At 37.1% G+C, this 17,963-nt stretch overlaps 1 protein-coding gene across 2 annotated transcripts in view; it reads right to left on the reverse strand.

Moving 5' to 3' along the window:
* SMYD3 (SET and MYND domain containing 3) overlaps positions 1-17,963 on the reverse strand; it is a 358,155-nt gene that overhangs the window by 262,747 nt on the left and 77,445 nt on the right. The gene's annotated exons all lie outside the window — the stretch shown is intronic.

Genomic DNA, 17,963 nt, shown 5'->3' on the forward strand with positions numbered 1-17,963 from the left:
AAAAAAAAAAAAAAATCTAAAGCTAAATGTTACTAAGGAACATTTAGTCCCCACAGAAAATTAAGTAGCAGCCAAGCTTCTGGACTCTACATTCAGACTGCTTGGGTGCAGACTGAAGTTACACAGTTGTAATTTTCGGCAAGTAACCCACCTGTCTAAATCAAGTATAGTAAAATTGCCTCAGTTATAAAACCAAGTTGTCCTACTACCTGGAGCATAAGTGATCCACCACCATGAGCTACTACCATTATTACAACCCATATAGGACTTCCCTCCTAAGGTATTGCCCTCGATTCTCAATCTGAACAGAAATAAAACCTCAGAACCCTTACTCTAGCTAAAGTGGGTTTTAAGCATGTGAAAGGAATCCATCCTGCCTTCTTTCCTCCCCTCCCCTTTCCTGACAATACTTGGCACCACAGGAAAGCTTCCTTTTCTAATACATAAATGAAACTCCCATTCATATGTACATATGAATGTCTTGTGTATGTCTTATTTTGGTAACCAGAGGTCTCAAAATTACCAATATGGCCAAAATTTCAAATGTTCCGCTCCATTTATCACTTAATGACATTTCCTTCTGTGAGACTAGAAAAATTATCATCACCATACCTATAACATCAAAAGCACAAGGTCATTTGTGCATAGAACTTACAGCACTCACAGGAATCTACCAGGATCCTTGCTTACTGTATCTTTAGAATTTATATCTCCCACTATTCACACTACCCACTCAAACAAAGACTGCAGCACATTCCAGATTTCAGACCCCATGACAACTGCGACCCATATACGACCTTCATATAGACCATTCCTAAAAGTCCAGCTTGCAATAATTAAGAAATAAGAAAAGGGGGTGTTTACATCAGATTAATGTTAAGTGGTTAAATTTTATGCATCAATATTGATGTAAGATAGCAAAACGGGGGGGTAGAAAAATTAAGCAGTGCAAGTTGCTCTTGAAAAGAGACTACAAATATTTCCTAGAAATGAAATCGTGCTGGAGAGGTACATTCCATGTCACCTGCAGCCTCACCCACTTCCTGGGAGCACTGTCAGGAGCGTTATCTGACATACAAGGCTGTCAGATGCTGCATATCAGCGCGTCTTCAGCTGTGAGATGAAGATTTCCCAGCAGACAAGCACTGCGGCATTCCTGCATCCAGCATCTGGTGTTGCCTCTCAAACACAGAACAAAGAATGCAGCTGACTGAGAAATAGTTCCCCCTTCCTTTTACTGTCTGCAGCACTTACATAGTTACCTTCCATGGCTCACCTGGTCTACAGGCTAATTCTACCAATATCATGAAACTCGAGCAAAATTTCCATCTCTAGGTTTTTTTATTCTAAAGAAAATCCTCCACCCAAAGAAAGCTGAACGAGGGACAATAATGAAACTTGGCCTTCTGGCCCTTGCCAGCACTTTTTTCTTAATCTGACAATCAGACTTTTGCCACAGTCTTGGGAAGTCCAAATTTATTTAAAACTTGCCATACAAATTATTTCCCCAAGTTTCTGCTCAATGTAAACTTTTGGGTATGACAAAAAAAACAACAGACGCACTATAGTCACATTCTGAGAATATGAGTATTTTTCTACCAATTCCCTCAATGCCTGAACATAATCTTTATTTTAGAAATTTGTATGTAGTAAAAACTTACCAATACAGCTGAATACGAGAGGCATTGTTTTTGCTCATATCTGTATATTCGGCACTGAACACAGGGCCTGGCACACACCAGACACTCAATATTTGTTGAGAAGAAACAAATAGAAATCTTTTCTTTTAAAGAAAAGATGTGTTGCCTCTCAAATGTTTGATAATCTGACTTCCTGAATTCTAAATTCAAATGGAAAAATTTTCTTTCATTGAATTTCATTATAAAAGTGGATTTGAGTATCTTTGGAAAATATCTAACCCCAATCATAATGTAGCAAGGTCAAGTACACTGACCTAAAAGAAGCCATCTCCTGGCAGTGTGTGTTGGGCGGGGGGCGGGGGGGAGGAAGTGGAAGAGGGCATAGAGGGCACAGAGGGGATAAATGGTGTTGAAAAAAATGAAATAAAATAAAATGGATAAAAGAAGCCATCTCCTTGGTGACTAAAAGTGTGCTCCCCAGCCTTTAAAGGGATGTTTGAATGATACTCAGCACTTACGTGACTGATACTGGCTGCAGGAGAAAAACGACACAGCAAAGTTAACTAGAGTAGCCCGCGTGCGGAGAGGAAAGCACTCAGGAAGGGAGCAGAGGCACAGGGAGGAGAGAAAGGTCTGGGCACACTCTGTGCGTGTGGTTTCTCTATAGGGAGTTTCTTCACGGATGAGGTGCACGTGTGAAAACAATAACTTGTCCAACCTTAAATTGGGCTCATAAGGAACTCCAAGGCTTGACTTTGCCTTAGAGGGCGAGGGTCTCGGACACATCAACACACTGTCCAGGTCACCGCCATTGGGTGATCCTTCACTTCACTCCTTTTCTTTCATTTCCTTTTCCTAATATCCGTAAGCAACACCGTGACTGGCAAGACAGAGGAATAAAAGCACATGAGCCTCAGAAAATGAAGAGGGAAACTCCATATTCTTTCTTCTCACTTGATTTCTTCTTCCCTTGCCCAGGCAAGGAAACAAACCTGGCTTTATTCTGAGGCGAACACACATAATTAAACACAGCCTTCATCACTTACCACACTCATCCACCATCGACTACTCTATGACCAAATACAAAGCAGCTGAAGAAAAGGTAATAAGTAATGAACAAATTTCAGAGCACGTTTCTCAGGCAATTTTCTGCACATTAAAATAATATATCACTTCCCCTGTTTAAAAACTAAGACTCTTTCTTACACCTTGTGATGGTACAAACAAGCTCTTACTTTATTTTTTTAGTTTTTATTTATTTTTTAATCCTCACCCGAGGATATTTTTTCCATTGCTTTTCAGAGATAGCAGAAGGGAGAGAGAGAGAAATGTCCATGTGAGAGACACACATCGGTTGGTTTCCTCCACACGCACCCCAACAGGGGCCAGGGATCGAACCTGCAACTGAGGTACGTGCCTCTTGGCCAGAATTGAACCTGAGACCCTTCAGTCCATGGGCCGATGCTCTAACTACTGAGCCAAGCCAGCCAAGGCTAAACAAGCTCTTACTTTAAATACAACAGAAAATATGTAGGTTGATAAAGTTAAAAAAGAAAAAGATTCGAGAATATTGCCATTTCTTATCCTAGAGAAGGCCAGTAACTATATGGTCAAGATGAGCATCAGCTGCAAATTATGTGTACAGCTTGCTAACAAATTAGGGAAATGTTCCCCTTAGGTTTCTTTTCTGACAACTTATAAAATAATATTCACACACAGATTTGCAATTCAAATTCGATGTCTTAAGAGTACATTTTGCAGTTCACGCTCTGAGAAGAAAGAGAGTGAGCTAATAGTTGTGTGGAAGTAAAATTTGCTGCTGGCTTTTAGCCAGAAACATTAGACCAAATGTTTAGAGACCAGGAGGCATCTAAGCAAGCCCAGTGCATCTGGACTTTTCAATTCTAGTTGTTGCTTTTTTATGTGGACCTCCAAATAAAGGGCCAAATAAATTTAAAATTCATGCATTTAAAAACGTGGGTTTTTTTTAAACAGAGGACAGAAAAGGAAGCAATTTGAAGGTCCTTTGAGAACATCTGGTGACAAGAAGTCCCAGTGATTTAAACAACATTAATAACCATATGCCTGGACCTATGTTCAGCTGTAATTTACACATTAAGTGTAGGCTTTTATTTTCATACTTGAGAAAACATGCCAAGTAGTCAGTATTTATTATCATAGTTAACTTGCAGAATGAGAAACCTAATTACAATGGAAAGAAGAAAATACTGGTCTTGGGAAAAATGAATTTGATTATCAGACAGGTAGGCAGATAAGGAGCCATTTCTACCTCCCACAACCAATCCAATGTCTGCATCTTACACTTACTATATCTGTCACATATTGAAACAGTTATGATCACTATATGGGCAAATATATTGCTAATAAAAATCCACTCCAACATACTAGTCACTCTAGCACAGCACAGTATAATTTTTGTAGGTATGAGCTATAGTAAACCATGTGACACGGTAAAGGGCATGGTATACTACAAGCTTTCCTTAAACAAAGTACTATGAGCAGGTATTGTCAAGTTATTACTTGACAATATCCCAGGGGGAAAAGGTCACGCTGAAGTAGAGTTTGGAGACAGAAGGCAACATAAGTTGCTGAACAAATGGCAGAAGATTAGGCAGGGAGTTCCAGAGATGTTGAAAAACATAAGTATTGAGTTTAATATTCATTTATTCAACAAATATCCAGTGCCTATCATGTGCCAGCTACCATGGTAGGCACAAGAATTAGTGGGGAAAGCACTGGAAATGGAAACAGACAACTCTGGTTCCAAGTCCACCTAGACATTTAATAGTCGTGTGATCTGAGAAAACGCCATTGAATAGTCTCTGCTTGTAAATGTTTTCATACAAAAGAAAGAATAATATACCTATTTCCCAGGGTTATTGTTGGGGTTAAGTGAGATAATATATAATCCTAATACAGGGCTGGGCAAAAACAGGTTTACAGTTGTTCACATGGAAAATAATACAGCGATTAATAAATACTAATACAAAAGTAAACTCTGTTTCACATACTCATGACTGTAAACCTAATTTTGCTCCACCCTGTACAATGCATATGTATTAGTTATTCCTGTTATCCACAAAGAATAAAACTAGTAACAAATACTGTATGTGCTATTTTATTAAAACAAGCCCATGAGACGAATAAGACAGGAACTGATATTCCAACATATAACTTTTAAAATCAGTCCCAGGAAACCTAAGCCATTTTCCCAAGACTACTCATATCGTTGGTGGGTGGCAAATTTCTTCGGTGTCAAATACAAGACTGTGATTCTCTTTACTTAGTGTCTCTCACAAATCTCAATGGCACCTAACTGTAAAAGACCCTACACCAAAGAGAGGGACTACAGTTGAGAAAGTATAGGGCTTTCTGACACAGTAGCTGAGAGGCTGATAAGCAAACAAAGTGTTGAAACTGTTTTCTTATTAAAAGATATCAGTTTTCTTATTGGACACGGGGTAATGGCAACTACAAGAGACAGCATAAAGTTTTCAGTCAGGGAAAAGATTCCCAATGTCCTAAGTTTTGCTTGAACAAGAAAATTCTAATATTAAAAACTGTTGGGGTTGCCATGGTAACAATCTATTTGCAGTCATGATGCTGGTGGTATTGTGTTATATTTCTCTCAAGGAAAGGTAAACTAGATGTAGCCAAGGAATTTAATAAAAGTATCTGCTTGACCAAAAGCCAAGATGTGATTGTTTTCAGACAATATAACAGGATTTAAATATACAGCAGAAGACCCCCAGGTTACGATACCAGCTCCATCAATAAAATTAAAAGACTCTGACCTTCATCCCAATACAAGGTGTAGCCATATGATCCGGAAAACTCAATTCCCTGAGCAAGAAAAATAAATCGCTAAACAACTGAGATGAGAGCCATGGAACAAGAAAGTCAGAATTCATCAAAAAGAGAACAAATCAATCCTCAAAGGAAGTATGAATTATAAAGACGAAATTCCTCACAGAAAGCTCCAAGCTTTCCTCTTAGCGTTTTGTTTTGTGTGTATGTGTGTGTGTGTGTAGGGGGAGGGGATAAAACTCTAGGGCATCCTTGGATGATTTAACCTTCTTGTTTTACCTAGAAAATGTCAGAAGGGCACATTCAAAATAAATTGATTCTAATCAAAAAAGGAAGGAAGTTATTGTTATTAATTAGACCATTCTCAAGTCTGGACATGCACACTGCTTATGTAGACAGGAACCATTTCTATACAATCAGCAAAGCCTCAGTCATGACTATGAAAATCATATGAAATTTCTCTTGTTAAGCTTTTCTAGTACTTGACTCTACAACTATCTAAGAAACAGTAGCATTCCCCACACAAATACTGTGAACAAATCACTTCTATTTGTAATGATTTTACAGAACAGCATATGCATGCTCCATGGCCTCAAAGACAGCCAGAATAAAAATTGCACTCCCTCTACTTCAACAATAAATTGGCTTTGTAAGAAAATATCAACATTTCTGAGAGAAGAAATTTTTTTCCTTCCTTACTGGCCAATTATTTCCTTAATGTATATGTGCAGTGCAGATTTATATATAAATAACTTTATTTTAACCATATATATATTATACATCAAATATACACTAATGTAAATATAATATATATTTTTACAAATACATGTATTTATATATAAAATTAACCAGTTATTTTCTGAAAACGATGTGTAATCAAATTTTCTACATAGCAAGCCAAGCTTTCCTTCTACTTTCAATATAAAATTACAGAACTTTCCCCCACCTGAAAAGAACTGGCTAAAAACATTTTTTTTAAGTCATGGTTAAGATTACAATATGCCTCATAAAATCAAAGCTTATAAATCTAAAATACATAAAACCCCTTCTTATGTGAAAGAAACAAGAGCACTATTTGTTTTTAAAGTCAGGAACTTGAAATTACTGACTTGTACTGGGAAGCAGCAACCCATCTTTTCTGTTTTTAATCCTAGCAGTATAAATAAATTTCTCGGCAAAAATATTTTCTCATGCATTAAATGTAAAAAATTCATTTATTTTTTCTGATATATAAATACCACTGCATCGATCAGAGTATGCTATAAATATATCTGGAATTAGTAATGCTTTTTAATTAAATTAAAAGATTTTCCTTCCAAGACTTCCATTTTAGTCCTAAATATGTTATCTCCTCATTCTTGTCTCATAGGACACTGATCTCCATATTTTAGAAGCAGACAGCTTTACTTGTTGGTTCCTGTTAACAGAACATCTTAAATTTAATTGCCACTATTATTTCTGAAATACGGCTGTAGGAGAATCTTTCAGTATGATGAATACTCCATCATCGTTCATTTTTAAGAGATATTCAATATGAAAAGGGATGGGACAGGATAGTTGCTCTTTTCTGTCTTCTGGAAAGACAATCGGCAACATAGGCTTTTTCCCTTGTCTGTTTAAAATAAGCGATGAAATTTATTAGCACAGTTTAAAAATACGTATTTGCATATATTACAGAAAATGGCTTTTGTTTGTGTTGAAGGATTAAAGATACTTAGAGATATGGAAGGTATTGGCTATCTATAATCTAATGTTGTTATTACCGAAAAGATGAAAAATACACAAAAGTGTTCTCTTGGGACTACAGGTAAGGAAATTAGTCCTGCAAATGCTTAATGAATTATCACAATGAAGGTGCTATCAACCATCTTTGGGAGGGGTGGCGAGGTGGGGCATAAGTAGTAAGGTATGAATTTGAGATTTTGTAATATTTCTGCTTTTTATGTGTTAAGACCATGAGCTCTGAGGTCAAAGATACCTGGCTTAGGGGCCCATGTCTGCCACTGACTAGCTATGTGACTTTGGCAGAGTCCCTCACCTTTCCAAGCCTCAGTTTATCTCCTGCAATACAAAAATAATAATGGTGCTTACCCCACAGAATTTCCGTAAAGATTTGAAAGATAATCTATGCAGAGCACAGTGTCTGGCACATGGCCATTATTCAATGCTGGCTCTTAGTCTCAAAGCACACCAAATTGTCTTTTCATTAGGGATTACAAAGAGCTCAGGAAATCAAAGCCTGAGTTTTACTGCAAACAAATAGAAACAAGGAATATTAACTTCAGGTTGGATAATAGAGAACACCCAACCTGCCAGTGGAGTTCATTTTCTTTCTATAATAATGCTATCCATCCTAAGGATGGTTTTAGCTTTCCAGAGACATAAGTCCTCTCTGATTATCAATACCAACCCTGATGTTCTGATGAGTATTAAAATAATACCAGTTCCAAAATGTACACATGGAAAACTTAATGAAGAACAAAGCCCAAATCTGCCTATTAAACATAAATAAGAACTTGAAAAGTCTTATGAACAAATCAACTATAAAGAGATGGTGAAAAAAGAACTGAAACTGTTCCCCATGATGAAAGTACATACATTTCCAGCATTCAACAGATTCCAATCAACAAACACGTATTAAGTAATTCATCGTCCCCAAGAATATCCGAACTAACTACAGGAGCCAAGATAAACCAACAAGTAACAGTGACAGAAGAATCACCAAGCTCCACAGAAGCCTGAAAAAGAGATAGTATACTTCCTGCCTCAGGTATGAATACAAACAAGATGGTCACAAACTGAGATTCATTCATTTAGCAAGTCTGAAGTAATGAAACTTATGTTTTAGTAAGTTGCATGCACAAACTTTCAACTATCTATCAGGAGCGTCTTTTGTGGAAAATATTATGTTACATGCTGTAAGGGAACGCAGTAAGATTTCCGAAATCTCCGAAGCTTTACAATCCAGTTGGGGAGCAAATCATACATAATGAAGTGAGAACTCCCCAAAGACAACTGATTTTTATCTTTGTGTTCCCATCCCTTTGTACAATACCTGCAACATCGCTGGCACCAAACAAATGTTGGCAAATAGTGAATAAACAATGACTAAAACACAAAGCAGAATATCCGATGGCCAGCTGGCCATCAGTACTGGAGTGTAGCAGGGGAGCATGGCATGTCCAGTGGGGTAAGCAGGAAGATGAAGGTATACGCCGTTTCTGTCATGCAGTATCCATTCCCCATACTCCTCTGGTAACCATCTCTTCCCTGTTACCGGTGTCTCCCTGCTCTCTTGGAGCTAATGCCAAGGGTGGGCATGTAACCTAGGCAGAGCAAATAGAAATCACGTATCCCCCTCGTTAGGGCAAATGGTTCAAGCATGTGTACTTGACCCAAACCGTGCCAATTAGATACAATCGCAGCTAACCTTGAGAATTCTGCTTAAGCAACCAAGAAGACAGATCTTTTTCATGCTCGATTTGGAGCTGAGAGGATGAAAACTTAGAGATTCTGACCACTGTCTTGTGTCTGGCCACCACATGAGGGAGCGTATCTGAGAATGAAGGCATCTACTGGAAAGTGAGTCTAGCAATGGAGGAAGATCAGTACCTAATGACACTGTCCTGCTGGGTTTAGCAATACTAGAAGGTGGCATTTTTCAGTTCAAAGCCAACAAATCCTTTTTTTTTCCTGCTTCGTTCAATATCAGGATGCTTTCAATGAACTTTCAACATAATTATATTTAAGTTATTTATATATATGTTTTATGTCTCCTACCAGATGGGACAGAAAATATCCTTTTTGCACACAGTGCTATGGACCGTCAATACAAACTTACTGAGTTAAAATTTATTAAAGCTGGTTCTTTCTGACCTAAAATTTCCAAGTAAGAGTCACAGTGCTGCCCGGCCCAGTGTGGCTCAGCGGTTGAGCGTCGACCTAGGATCCCAGATGATTGGGGTTCGATTCCCGGTCAGGGCACATGCCCGGGTTGTGGGCTGCAGCCGATCAATGACTCTCTCATCATTGATGTTTCTATCTCTCTCTCCCCCCCTCCTTTCCTCTCTCTGAAATCAATAAAGATATATATTTTTTTAAAAAAGTCACAGTGCTTTGTGCTGACCATCTTTTCCCACTTCTCCAACATGCTCTAGAAATAAAAGGAGCTGAGGAATGGAAACACAAACCAGTTCCACCCCCCTTCTTACTGCTAATACGTGATACTAAACATCATAGTGATGTGCAGCATACAGGGCTGGGGAAGAATACCCCCGGCTAACTACAATAGCAGTGTCTAGAGAAACTGCCCGCCAAACTGTCAAGTTCAAAACAACAATAGTATATGATATTGCAAGGAAGAATGGTTCACATTTAAAATATATGATAGCACAAAGGCATTCTAGAATTTTATGTTCAATGTACTGAATAGAAAGCAGCTGTTAGGCAAGGGACGATTAAATGACTTCAATGTGAGAGAATTAATCACATTTTCTTATACTTGGGATTCTGCTGTCACTTGAAAATAAAAATGGAAAGGATTATGTCAACATTCTAAAAAGCAGCATAAAGACAAGTACTCAAACTATTACTGATCTAGAAAAATGTGAATTACTTTTTGCCTAAGATTTAAAAGCTTAATTATACCAAAAGGGTTTTTAAGGCATTCATTATCTATTACTATAATCAATAGACTATCAAAGCTGCTTCTAAAATCAGTATTTGTAAATTGTTCAAAATTATTTAATGTCACCCAGCTGGTGTGGCTCAGCGGCTGAGCATCAACCTAGGGTCCAGGAGACCACAGTTCGATTCCCAATCAGGGCACATACCCAGGTTGCGGGCTCGATCTCCAGCAGGGGGCATGCAGGAGGCAGCTGATCAATGACTCTCTCATAACTGATGTTTCTCTCTCCCTCTCTCTCTCGCTCTCCCTTCCTCTCTCTGAAAAAAAGAATTTTTTTTAATATTTAATGTCAACAAATATATTGGCCTAAACTCTTCATTGGGGCTTCCCATTTCACTAAATAAGCTCAAATTCTAGTAAAACAATGTACTTATCAAAACATGTTGTCATATTATAATATGAATGGAAAGTGAGAATATTATGCTAAGTGAAATAAGCCAGGCAGCGAAAGACAAATATCACATAATCTCACTTATATGTGGAATCTAAAGAACTTAATAAACTGATGAGCAGAATAGGTTCAATGACATGGAAGCATAGATGAGACTGACGAATGTAGAGGGATGGAGGAGGGTGGGTGGGTGGAGGGGCAGAGAGTAACCAAAGAATTTATATACATATATGCACAAGCCAAGGACACGGACAATGGTGGGGAGAGGGACTAGAGAGGGGGAAGCAACGGGGGGGGAATGGTCACTGGGGAGAAAAGGGGACATCTCTAATATTTTAAACAAAAATAAAATTTAAAAAAATATATATATATGCAGATAAAAACGTAAGAACAGGCACTTGATTATTATACTGCTCCAGTCTGGCATCAGTACAGTGAGTTGACCAGTTTATCACAAAAGAAAATAGCCCAAAACTCCAATGTATCAAATACATCAGAATTGAATGGCAGAGAGGAAATATCCTTATTTCCCCAACTTACCAGGGAGAGGTTTTCAGCATTCTATTTTGTTTCTCATGATCTGTATCTACTGAGGTCAATCTAAATATCTGCTTAAGTTACTGGGCTTTGAAATTCTACTTGGAAAAGACCAAGCTAGACTGTGGAATAGGTATTTCACGGAGAAATGGTCCCAGGGACACTAACTAGTTTGGAAACGAGGAAGTCATTTGCTGAGTGGCTTCATGGCCAAGAGGCTTTAAAAAGCCAATCTCATAGAACTCTTCCTGTGATTTATGATGTAGCAAGGCAGATCCCATCCCATTCTAGAAATGTAAGTGCAAATGGGCCCCAAGAATTTGGTGAAGTCTATTAAAGAAATGAGACTGGCCCTGCAAACAGGGGGGGTTAGGGGACATATTAACTCATAACAAATGTATTCTGCTTAAGGGAAACACCAGACGCAATATGTGGAAGTCCAGGTTTTTAAACCGGAGCAACGAGCTTACCAAAATAAACCTTTTCCCAGAAAAAGATTCATAATAGGACCATAATAATATCCAAATTTTCCTAGTTCACATAACATGACATATTATTTATAGGAATTAAGTTCACAAGCAAGACTTTTAGGAAAAAGTATACCGTACAAATACACCATTTAATCCCCATGTTCATTATTTTTCTATAAAGATAATTAGCAGTAATTAGTAAGTTGGCAGCTTTTTCAGATCTGCTTATTCAAAAACCATGAATCCTTTGATTCTTCACAGGGGACCAAAATGATCAGAGACAAAACTACCTAAAAGGAGAGAATGCCATGAATGGACTAGGAGGAAAGATTTCCAAAATGTCTGGATGAGAGATGCTGCCAATCATCCCTGGCAGCTGTTCGAGTCTCATGGACTGGAGCTCTCGGCTGTTCCCTTTGGCAATAAACTAGTCAGTTCATGATACCAGCACCTGGCTGGAGGGACAAAATAAGAGAAGTGCCCAATTTCATTTTTTATCTGCTTATAGTTTATAGTATTTTCCCATTCCTGCCATAATAGGACATGTATAAGGGAATTGAGAAAGGCTTCCTAGAAAAGGGGGCATCTGAAGTGAATCTTGAAGAATACAAAAGAATTTGCCAGGAAGGATGAAAGAAACTGTGTATGCCAAGGCTGTAACCAGGAAAGAAATTCTGACCATTGTATATATTGCATTTATATTCTATTGCATTATAAAATGTCTTAATCTGTAAGTGCAATATTTACAGAATCATAGGGAAAAAGCATGTCCAATAAGAGCTGGAAAACAAGACCCAAACTGAAGGCTCTTGAATAATAAATGTTTTCATATTCAGTACTTCCAGGTTGTGGAATCCAGATTTCAAAAAGTAGTTGGCTCCATGCAAATTCCATTTCAAGCATCATTATTTTCACATAGAATCATGGCAACATCAGTTCAGAATCATCTGATATGAAAAACCTACCCCCCCTCCCACTCACCCTACCAGCACTTTAGATGTGAATGCGTGAGGGAAAGAGGTGAATAAGACATGATGCACCACCTACGTGAAAGGTAACAAATCCTAATTAAATAATGTAAAGCTTTGCCTAGAGCAATACTTTCATATTAGTGATAGAAATCTTATCAAATATTCTCATTTCTCATACTCTGAATTTTGCTCCTAAGGCTTATAATAGCTTATAATTAGAGCTCCACTAGAGAACTAGCATAATACAGAATGCAGTATGGAGGGATCTGGGAAAATATGAAATCAAAAGAGCCAAGTTGAAGCTCTTGCTCCTTTATTTATGTGTGACCTTAAGCATTTCCTTATCTGCAAAAGGAGATACCAGTAATAACTCAAAGGGCTATTGTAGAAAATAAATGTTATATTTTTTAAAGTATTTTGTGAGTAAAAAATGAAATTAAGAAAATAAAATCAGGTAGGTGCAGCACTAGGAAACTTGTGATAAATCCCTCAATTGTCCCTTGATCTACTGATGTAAGACAAATGCCAGTGTCTAATACCCATTGGCTTCCTGGCTGAGTATGGAACCAAAAAAATGAGGAATAGAAGATAAAGCCACATACTGTCGAGTACATGATACAGCAGTTCTGATTATAACCGAGTCATCTGATGGGAGAATATATAGTTGGTTTGGAAAGCTAGTCATTTCAACACAGCTATGCAGAACTGCCAAGGTAGAAACTCATCATCATAGGGACAACCTGATCTAGTTTCAAATGCGATAATGTATGTAAGACATTAACAAAGTAAGCGTTTTCTTCTATTTATTTATTTATTCCTAACCCTTAGTGAAATACAATGTCTTCTACTATATTACTAAATTAAAACATTTTAAAGTTCTTGAATTAAATTCACTTAGAATAAAAAAGAAAACTCAATAAACAATTATTGTACACACAGTGTGTTTATAAATGTGACTGGCAATGCAAAACTGTAGAACTAATGGTTTGTTAGAAGGTAATAGGTGAAATATTTCCTCTCCTTTTCTTTTAATTAGAGAACTTTCCGATAGCATATTCTGTTTCCTACTAAGCACAAAAAAGCTTCTGGCTTACAAATAATAATTTAAGGGTTGGCAAACAATGGCCCAACAGCCACATCTGACCCACCACCTGTTTCCGCATAGCCTACAAGCTAAGCATGTTTTCTTACATTTGTAAACAGTTGGGAGAAAAATAAAAAGAAGGATACTTAAGCATTAGTGAAAATTATATAAAAGAATCAATGTTCAGTGTCTATAAACAAAGTGTTATTGGAACACAGTCATGCCCATTCACATATATTGTCCATGGAAGCTTTCAGCTACAATGGCAGAGTTAAGGAGTTGCCAGAAATCATAAGTAGTCCTCTCACTGTGCATTACAAATCACTGACTATATGGACTTTTACAGAAAAGGTTTGCTAACTTGGGAATAGTTAATATAATAATCCATCATTTCCTGAAGAATTTAGCACAATAGAAGCCTCTGTGATTCTGAGCTATCAACTAACTTACTAAACTTCTTCAATTTTACCATGATAAAGATATCTTTTTACTTCTTGTATACTTATAGTAATGTATTAATTTTTAAAGGTATTTAATAAAGTGTACTCTATAAAACTGCAAAGGGACAGTTTTCATTCATTCCTTCATTCAGTTAACAAATACCTACTGTATACCATGAAGACTGCTAGGAATTCAGAATAAATAAAATGTAATTTCTGGCTCTAAGGAAGTCACATTCTAGTAAGGAGACACAGTACTCTAGCAGAGGTTTTTGTCACTAAAGGGAAAGCCTAAGCAACAGAAGTAGCCTCTACCTTTTCACAATGACATATTGTCATTTAAAAACATCATCTCTATCTGAGTTAATGGCAAGTTATACACTCAAATAGATAAGGCAACAAAGTCTGGCAAATACCTTTATACATCAGTAGTTTTAATCAAAGCATTTGCCTTATATAAGTAATTAACCTTGACCACCACAGAAATAATTAAAAATGCTAATTAAGAATTTACTAATTATCCTCCCAACTTCAGAAGTTAGCTGGCATCTGGCCTTTAACTATGATAGACATACACCAACTTATCATAGGTTATTTACACATAAATGAAGAGAAATATTAACTGAATGGCTAAAAATGAACATGATAAACATAATCGTTAAAAACACATGACTTGTTTTGTTTAGAAAGCCCAAGTGTCCTACAAATGTCACTTAACTTAGAAGAACATTTGTGAGAATAATTGTCTCTTGAATCTGCTCAGAGATTCAATCTATTGTAATAAAGGAAAAACATATAAATCATAAATGCATCAGCATTTCATCATAAGAATGCCAGGATCCGCATGCAGTTAAGTATCTTGGCTGTTTGCCTGCTTTACTTAAAACCAGAAGAGACGTAAAATCCCAATTACTAAGTCTTCTAGCAGCTGTTCTCAGCGGACAAGAGATGCTCACCCAGCAGCTACCTCCAAATATACAGATACATGCACCCAGTGATTGGAGGTTAGCAATCCTGGTGTGTCTGCTCGCTCTTAGTACTAAATATTTAATGGCATGTTTTTCCTTAATAGAACCCAGGCACATCTGATCAGTCACTAGGATCATTTAGTAATGCAGTGGAAGTTATCATACTGCCATTTCACATCAAATTTGTAATTAGGTAATTCATCACTTTATTAATTCAAAGGATTGCTCTCTTTACTACTTTATAGCATGCTACAGCAGTGAAACCCAACTGAACTGATCGACAAAAAACTCTGAAATTTGTTCCTATATGGAACCCTTGTAACCCTCAAGTGGCAAATACTCACACCCCTGACCTTTCAAAATAACAAAGGTGACTGTCTCCCCACAAATGAGCCTACCAGCAACACTAAAGTAATAAAATACCAGCAATGCGGTATGAGAGGGCCAACAGAACTGAAAATTTAAAATTAAAAACTGAGCATATCATCAACAACTTGTTCTTGCTTCTGATTGAAGCACGTCGCTCCTCAACAAATAAAAAGGACAAAAAGCAATTATTTAGTAATTTTTCCTCCACATACTCTACTAACATTAGGACATTATGGCAGAACATCACATAGATTATTTATTAACACTCTGTGTCTAATGGCATATACCAGCCAAATGCAAGTATGTAATCTTGAATATAACATCATTTTCTAACATATCTCAATAAAAAAGTTATTATTTCTTTTCATATTATAAGCAAGCAAGATTTTTGTTTTAACGCATTCTCCACTGTTAATCTAATAAAAAAGAATTCTCCAATAAATGAATTTACTAAGAATAAAACTGAAAGTAAAATTTAAGTATCACAGTACAAAAAAATACTTTCCAAAATCCTCACTTTCAAAGTGGTACAATCGCAGTGTATGTTGCAAAACCAGCTGCAACTAACAGCATTAAAAATTCGAGTTTGGAGGTCACATATGTGCCCTAAAGAACACAAATAACATGCTACCAGGAGAATTATTATTTTGTTTGAAAGGAAAAGGGAAGGGACATCTTCCCAAACAGATGAAGAATTTCTAATCAAAAAAATTGTGGCAGTTGTATAGTTTTATGACGTTAACAAGTACTTTGCCAAGCTCTGGAAACACTAACAATGACATGTTTTGTGGTCAGGAAGGTCACTTTTATTCTTGCTGCTTCCAATCTACTGTGTTTTGAAAAGTTTCATGCAACTAGTTTATTTTCTGCTTTATTTTTCAGATCTTATTACAGTTCTAGTCTACCAAATACATTTTTAGAAAAGGAATTCTAAGTCCAGAAAAATATAATTAAGTAGTTTTCTACAACCTATATTCAGTACACAAAAAATAAGCTCAAAACTAGGACTCCTGACATTAAGTTTAGGTTATTAATAACCATTACCAATTATCAATGTAATAATTTTCAATGTACATTCTGAGGGATGGAACAGAAAAATACTGTACATTCAATGCCATTTCAGTGAATTATATGACAACTGAGTAACTTTTATATTTAATTCCATCTTTTTAAGATGCATGTGAAAGAAACACTTCATTCATCAGAGAAAGCTTGTTTTTACATTTCCTACATGATATCCCAAGGAACTACGCTGAAATCACAGAGTTGTTATGAATGCAGGACACAGTATGTGATTTCTGTCCACAACAGCTATGGGCTGAAACCAAATCAGTTACTAAGGGAAAGGTACTTTTTCCTGTTTGCAAAATTTCTTCTCAAACAAGAGAGATAATTATCAGCATCTCAAGAGACACCAGCACTGGGCACAACTCTGAGCAAGCATCAGAGACTCTGGTTGACAATCAGCCGTAGGTTGCTCTATGTGACAGCACAGGGAGACATAAGACACTGAAGTCCTACAGTCGAATATGAATAAAGCTGGGAGCAGGGGCCAGCAGTAGTAGTGTGAGACACTCTAAGTACTTTCACCTGTGAAGTTGATATTATTATTCCCATTTATAGATGAAGAGATTGAAGCTAAGAGAATTTCATTTACTTGCCTATGAAAGCAATTTAACCACCATACTATTCAGCGTCCCATTTAAATCTGTCCTCCCTCTCCTATTTTGTCAGGTTTTAAAGTTTATATTTATTATTATTCATATGTACATTTTCTATATTTGTAATAAATGTTTAGAATTCAATCAGTAGACTGATCCATTGCAACTGTCATGTTGAGATAAACCCATTTTGAAATCTATCAGAAAATTGTGTTTGAGGATAGAAGTGGGGGGGAAACTGTGGGATGGGAAGGGAGGGGCCTGCAGAGGTGGAGGCACACACCTTCTCTTCATTAACAATTTAACAAAGAGGTGGCAGAGATGAATTTGGCCTCTATTCTGCACGAACATATAAATAACTGCATGTTTCCTGTTCTCTCACCAGCAAGTATCTACAAGGTACCTGCTACCCTTTGGCCATCTTCATCACTATCAGCGGCAACCATCACTTTCCTTAGCTCTCATACCTCATACCTTTATTTCCATTGAGCCACATACCCCCAAGTAATATACAATCTAAAAAGACAAAGAAAAAAAACACCAAAAAAACCCCTATGCAAATAAAGCTTTAAGTAAGGCACTTCAGTCTGTCCATCCAACCAGATGAACAACTCTGCAGCACTCCTTATACAGGAATTCTGCAGGTACTGTTACCCTCACACATTTTCTATTGCCAAAATGCAAAACCAGCATTTTAAACATCAAGCTTCTATTCAGAAGTTCTAAATATAACTGAAATACATATTCTCCCTTTTCAAATCTTCAGCAGAGGTCAATATATTTTTCTCAGCTCAGGGAGTTAGGCAATCAGCACCCCCTCAGTCCCCAGCCACATTTCTACACCACTGTCTGTAACTGTTTCCCAGCACCATCCTCTCTCCTGAAATTCCCAGAATCGATTTCTGCTTCCCATGTGA

The sequence above is a fragment of the Miniopterus natalensis genome, chromosome 21 (genome assembly GCF_054644295.1).
Source record: "Miniopterus natalensis isolate mMinNat1 chromosome 21, mMinNat1.hap1, whole genome shotgun sequence".
Taxonomy (NCBI): domain Eukaryota; kingdom Metazoa; phylum Chordata; class Mammalia; order Chiroptera; family Miniopteridae; genus Miniopterus; species Miniopterus natalensis.